Source organism: Citrus sinensis, chromosome 3, assembly GCF_022201045.2.
Source record: "Citrus sinensis cultivar Valencia sweet orange chromosome 3, DVS_A1.0, whole genome shotgun sequence".
Classification (NCBI taxonomy): Eukaryota; Viridiplantae; Streptophyta; class Magnoliopsida; order Sapindales; family Rutaceae; genus Citrus; species Citrus sinensis.
This window is the reverse complement of record NC_068558.1, coordinates 21,641,202-21,647,934: the sequence shown is the minus strand read 5'-3', so window position 1 is coordinate 21,647,934 and position 6,733 is coordinate 21,641,202.

Here is a 6,733-nt window from a genome sequence, read left to right as displayed (position 1 = left end):
GCCTCTGGTTCCCTTAGCCTTTGTATACCTTTTTGAGCATTAAACTTTTCTTGGCTTGGCTTGCTCATGTGGCCTCAACTTTTGTTTGCCTCAGTTTTCCCTTAGTCTTTATTTTTCCTTAGCCATTGTTTGTCTTGTTGGGCATTGGCTTTTTCTTGGCTTGGCGTGCTTTTCTTGCCTTGGTTTTTCCTTAACCTTTTTTTACCTTTCTGGGCATTGGCCTCTTCTTGGCTTGGTTTGCTATTGTGGCCTTAGCTTTTGTTTGGCTCGGTTTTCCCCTAGCCTTTATTTTTCCTTAGCCTTTGTTTGTCCTATTGAGATTGGCCTTTTCTTGGCTTGGCATGCTTCTGTGGCCTTGGCTTTTGTTTACTTCGGTTTTCCTTTAGCCTTTGTTTGCCTTATTGAGCATTGGTTTTTTATTGGCTTTCCTTCAATTCCCTTAAAGTTTTGGATGGTTGTTACCTTGAAGATCACGGGGTAGGCCAATTGAAATAGCTTTTGATCATAAATGTCTCTTATTCTAAATTTCCCTTTTAGTTCTGGAGGTAGGTTTTGCTTTCTCTAGGCGAATCCATTCTTAAAATTAGATATTGTGAACATTTGAAAACTTGTCCAGATTTGCTTTTATACTTGCGCTATTCTGATTATGATGAACTTGTGAAATTTTTCTTTGTAAAATAAGGGTTGTTACAACCTTGGATATTATCATCTGGTAATATTCCTTGTGGAAGTTTTCCTTGCAAAATGTGGGTAGCCATAAGCTTTCGATATAATAAATATTTAATGGGTTATTTCTTTCTCTTCAAACTAGTAACAATTAACCTATTGTTACTAATGTTTAAAGGTAACAATTAGGAAACATCTTTTCTTTGTTGGCGTAGGGAAAAGTGATATATTCATGAAGAATATTACTAGGAAACTTTTCTTCCTTGTTGCCTAGGGAATTTGTTGTTTTGTTGGCCTATAGAAACTTTTTCTTTTGTTGGAATAGGGAAAAGTAAGATATTCCAGAGGAATATTATCAAAGAGCTTTTTGAAAAATTTCGAAAGGAATGATTGTAGAGGAATATTTTCAAGGAATTTATCCTTCCTGTTGGTGGCCTAGGAAGTGTTTCCTCCTTATTGACGTTAAAAAAAATGAATTACTCTGAAAGAACTTTTTCCTTTTTGTTGGTCTAGGGAATTTTTTCATCCTTCTTGGCATACGAAAAAGTCACCTATTTTGGACGACAAAACATTTTCTCCTAGGTTGGCTTAGGGAAGTCTTTCTCGTCTTTAGCTTAGGAAGAAGTAATCTATTCTCCAAAGGAATATTTTTTATAGAACTTTTTCTCCTTATTAGTGCAAGAAAAGTAAACAATTCTAGAAGAATATTATTAAGGAATTTTTCTTCCTTGTTGGCATAAGGAAGTTTTTCCGCTTTATTGCCACAAAAAAGTGAACTATTCTGAAGTAACTTTTCCTTCTTGTTGGCCTAGGGAAGTAACTACCTTGTCGGCATATTATGAGGAAAATTTTTCTTCTTCTTGTTAGCCTATGAAAGTCTTTCCTCATTAGCTAAAGAAAAGTGAACTATTCTCCAAATGAATATTGTTATGGAAATTTTCCTCCTTGCTAGTGTAAAGACAAAGTAAATTATTCGGAAAGAATATTATTAAGGACCTTGTCCTCTTTGTTGACCTAAGGAAGTTTTTCCTCTTTGCTGGCTTAGGAAATTTTTTCTCCTTCTTGGCATAAGGAAAATTGATCTATTCTGGAGGAATATTATTATTGAACTTTTTCTTCTTATTGGCCTAACTTTTTCTCCACGTGGTCGTAGGTTCGATCCCTATAGACAACACCAATGAATGAATTAGATTTTTACCTTCACATATATTTGTAGCTTGTAGAAAACTCATAACGAACTATTGACCTTGAATCTAGTGAGGTGAATATTTAAAAAAGACACTCTGACACCTAAGTTAAAGAAGAAAGAAAAAGAAAATAGATTTTCTCTATAATAAACATTGTTCTTTAAAGTCCAAAAAATATTTTCTCTTAAAGATGGACCACTATTTATAGATGATAGATGACGTGGATTTAAGGATTTGCATTGAACAACCTTTTTAATAACACGTGTCACCCATTATTGTACATGTGGATGTGAATTTCATTGTAGAAAAACATACATATTTATTTTATATGTGCTTGTTTCCCCAGCTTTATGAATTTGGGCATAATTTCGTTAGAGCTTGGATTTTGGAATCAACGTTAACTCCTCTTTTGATTTTTATAAGTTTATGGAGAAAATCTCAGGTGTTATTTCCACAAAAATAATTCATTTTACTTGGAAGAGTGAACACATGGAGTAATGTGGCGCCTTTGAAATATAGCGCCTACAGAGGCAATAAAGCCAAAAACCAATATAAAATAGAGGTTTCTTCTCTACATGAGTTCTGGGAATTAAAGGGGGAAAAAAAGGAAAACTAATTTATTGACATAATGATGCGAATCCCACAATGAAACTTTGAAACCCACACTTAATTTGTAGTTTCAACTTCCCAAGAAAGTTCTAAACAGATTTATGACAAACAAAACCTTGACCCAATGCTTAAGAAAACATGAACCAAAGGTATAAAGAATGATATTGACGCCACACTCAAGAAATAGATGAGAAGGTGAGTGATAAGTCTAAATTTAGAATGCCACAAGAATGCAAATTCTTGATAAGTTCCCTAGTTCTCAAAAGAACCAAAGAAAGAATAATCTTTCAAATTCAAATAATATTAATCTCTAAATTATTACATACAAAGTTGCTGAATTTAAATAGGCTAAAAGAAACCCAAGATTCTAAAAATATAAATGGAAACATTGGAACAACCCTCCAAGTAGGTTTGTCAAAGGATGCTTCAAAAGTATTCACCAACCCACCATAATTAATGCTATCTTTGACAAACGTAATGCTAGCCTACTATAATTAATGCTATCATTGACAAACTTAATGTTAGTCCACCATCATTGATGGTAGACTTACCTTACACATTGACAAACTTTAAAAAAAACAAACAAATGAAGTTGAAAAACAAAGGAGTCGTTGAAAATCTCAAGTCTGAATAAGGTGTAATGAATTGGTCATAACTCCTTCTAGAGAACTCCAAATCTAGCTCTGTAAAATTTATTAGAAAGCTAACTTAATTATCTTTCCAACGGTATATAAGTTGCACATTGCTTCTGGGTCAATCAATATAATTTTTATTCCGAATTTAACCTTTTTGCATTTGATACAAATTGTGTATTTGGCTGCCCAATAACTTGAATAATGCCCACAATGCCTTGTCTTCTCTTCAAGCCCAATTCATGATGTCTTGCATCTTGAATTGCATTTTCAATCCATATTTTCTCAATTAATCCATTTAAAGCAGCTTGCATCTTTTTGGCTCTTGCTCTTGTAATTGGGCCTCCATGAATGTGCAAATGATCACTTGAAGTTTTAATGGTATTCCCTTGATGGATCTCATCATTCCCCCTCTCCTTAAAAGGATTTATCCTCGAATCTTCACCTACATCGAAAGGAGAAAGATCAGAAACATTAAAAGTAGCACTCACATTATACCCACCAGGAAGATCCAATTTGTAGGCATTGTCATTGATCCGTGCAGCCACTTGAAATGGACCATCTCCCCTTGGAAGCAACTTAGAACGCCTTTGTACTGGGAACCTCTCCTTTCTCATATGCACCCAAACCCAATCTCCAGGCTGAAAAACCACTTGCTTACGTCTTTTGTTGGCTTGAGTAGCATATTGTTCAGTTCTCTTTTCTATGTGTTGACGTGTTCTCTCATGCAATTGCTTGACAAATTCAGCTTTCTTTTTACCATCCATACTAGCACGCTCATTAATAGGTAAAGGTAATAAATCCAAGGGAGTTAATGGATTAAAACCATATACAATCTCAAATGGTGAAAATTTAGTAGCTGAATGGACAGTTCTATTGTAAGCAAATTCAACACGTGGCAAAAATTCTTCCTACGTTTTCAAGTTCTTTTGAATAATGGCACGCAACAAAGTAGACAAAGTTCTATTTACAACCTCAATTTATGGATGACAAGTAGTAGAAAACAAAAGTTTAGTACCCAACTTACCCCACAAATTTTTCCAAAAGTGGCTCAAGAACTTAGCATCTCGATCTGAAACTATGCTCCTTGGTACTCCATGCAACCTGACTATTTCCTTGAAAAACAAATTAGCTATGTTTGTTGCATCATCAATTTTGTGATATGGAATGAAATTTGCCATCTTTGAAAACCTATCAACAACAACAAAAACATAATCATTTCTCCTTTTTGACCTAGGTAAACCCAAAACAAAGTCCATAGAAATATCAACCTAAGGTTCACTAGGTATGGGCAGAGGGTTATACAATCCATGGGGTAAAACTCTAGACTTAGCATGCTTACAAGTGATACACTTCTCACATATTCTTTCAACATCACGTTTTATAGTTGTACGTGCCGTTGTTATACCAGATCTATAATAGAACGAAGTCTGTCCTTAGGGACAATAGCCCGCAAGTTCTGGTTTCTAGCCGATATACACTTATCCATCAAATACCATATCCGAAAATCATATTTGAAAACCGTTTTTTACGATATCACCCGAACACACGACACTCATGGCCTCAAAGAGGGTGAACATTGTGAGAAAACACTTTCATTTTATAAAAATCGGTTTTGGAGGATAAAACAGGACCTTTCTGATGCACAGGATCCTTAGGCTTAAGGCAAGTGTAGAGCATACTCAGTATAGAAAATTAGAGGCGAGCGTATCGTTATTAACCCAAATAATTTCTTTGAGCCCTAGAAGAGAGAAAAGATTTAGAGAAACATGATGTAAGGAAACGTAAATGTTTATTTCTGATTAACTCGTGCCTACAACGAAAGCATAAGGTGCCTTATATAGAAAATCATCAAGGACAGGACCCCTTGAATGATTATAATCGACAAATAGGCACATGCTGTTAGAAAAGTAAAGCACACCTTTTTAGAAAGTAAAGCACACCGACTAAGACTTTGGCATAAGACAAAGGAAAACAAAAAGTAAAGCACACCGACTAAGACTTTGGCATAAGACAAAGGAAAACAGAAAGTAAAGCACACCGACTAAGACTTTTTACATAAACATTCAAAGCAAACGGGAGACACATGGGCTTATTGCATTAAAAGTAATGTGATGGTGACAAGTTATCATTATGGAGTGGATGGATAGCTCGATGGTGACACGTCTCCTGTCGCTTTCTCATATTGGCGCTTGTGCCGACGTATCTGTCTCTGGTCGAGATACGCCTTAGCTTGCTGATATTTGTCTTCATCAGCGTCAGTCATGTGCGAGGATATAGATGCAGTAGGAGAGTATAATGGGGATTTTCAATATGGAGAAGGGACTGAAAATCTTCCCATGGGTCCTGAGCGTCTTGGAATAAGACGCTGGTGTAATCAGGGCGTTGTTCCATGACAAGGATTCCTTGAGGACTTGAACTTGAACCCGGAGTACAGCCTTGTGTTTTTTGAATTATTTCAAGGGTGTGTGATGGTCCAATAGAGGTGTGGTGAATGTTTGTGGCCAGTGGAGTAACATTGTTAAGTTCCATGAGGTAGGCTTTGAGAACGGAGGTGACCGATGTATCATGGATGAGGGTATAAGGATGAAGGTAAGTTCTCCATTCATATGCCATGTCTTGTGTCCAGTAGTCTCTTGTTTCTGGGTGCTGGAAGTAGTCCATATGTTAGCTTCCTGCTTTGGCATTAATGGGGAAAACTAGCTTCATAGCATACAAGGTGGTGAGACACCACATGTACCAAAGCTCATCTTCACATATGGACAGAGAGGAGAGAGTGAGGCCGGTGAGGAACAGGTGTTCCATACAAAGGTTAGGAAAACGACCAGGTTTTTTGGTCTGGACATTAAAAAAATACCTGTAAAGGAACTTCTTTGCAAAATCTTGCAGCTGGTAAGCCAATTAGAAAGAGATGTTCATGGGGAAGTTTCTCTGGTTGAGAGCTTTGAAAGGAAGTTGGCGATGCATGGCTATGACTAGAATGGTATGGATTGAGGAAATGAATGAGGGTTTATTTATAGCTGGTCGTGTGAGGAAGTCTATAATGAGGTTTTAGTTGCCTGTTATATGTTGAACAGTGAAATCATAATAAGCAAACCAGGTTTTGAGACTGAGCAATTGCTTGTCAGGGAGCAACTTGTTTTTGAAGTCAAAGATTCGGGGAAAAGAAGAGTTATCTATGTTGATAAGAAATTTGTGGCTGATGAGATGAAATTCAAATTTTTTAATTCCATACTTGACTGCCAAAATCTCTTTGTATATCACATGGTAGTTCTTTTCAGAGTCTTTGAATTGTCCGCTTGCATGTGCACAGAAATGACGCACGCCATTGATTTCTTCGAGAAGAATGGCGCTCTAGTAATCATCGTTGGCATCAATCTGGAGGATGCGTTGGCCAGATGTGGGAATTCGGAGTGGAGGAGGTGACTGGGCTATCACCTTTAGCTGCTTGATAGCTTTTGTCTGTGTTGGGCCCCATGGAGGGCACTGTTTTTTGAGCATGCGCGACAGCTGGCTTGTGTGGATTGCAATTTTTGGGATAAAATCACAGACATAATTAAAATCCCGAGGAATTATTGTATCTACTTTTTGGTGAAATTTGTGTCCGGGAACTTTAATAATTCAGTTGCAATGTGTGGA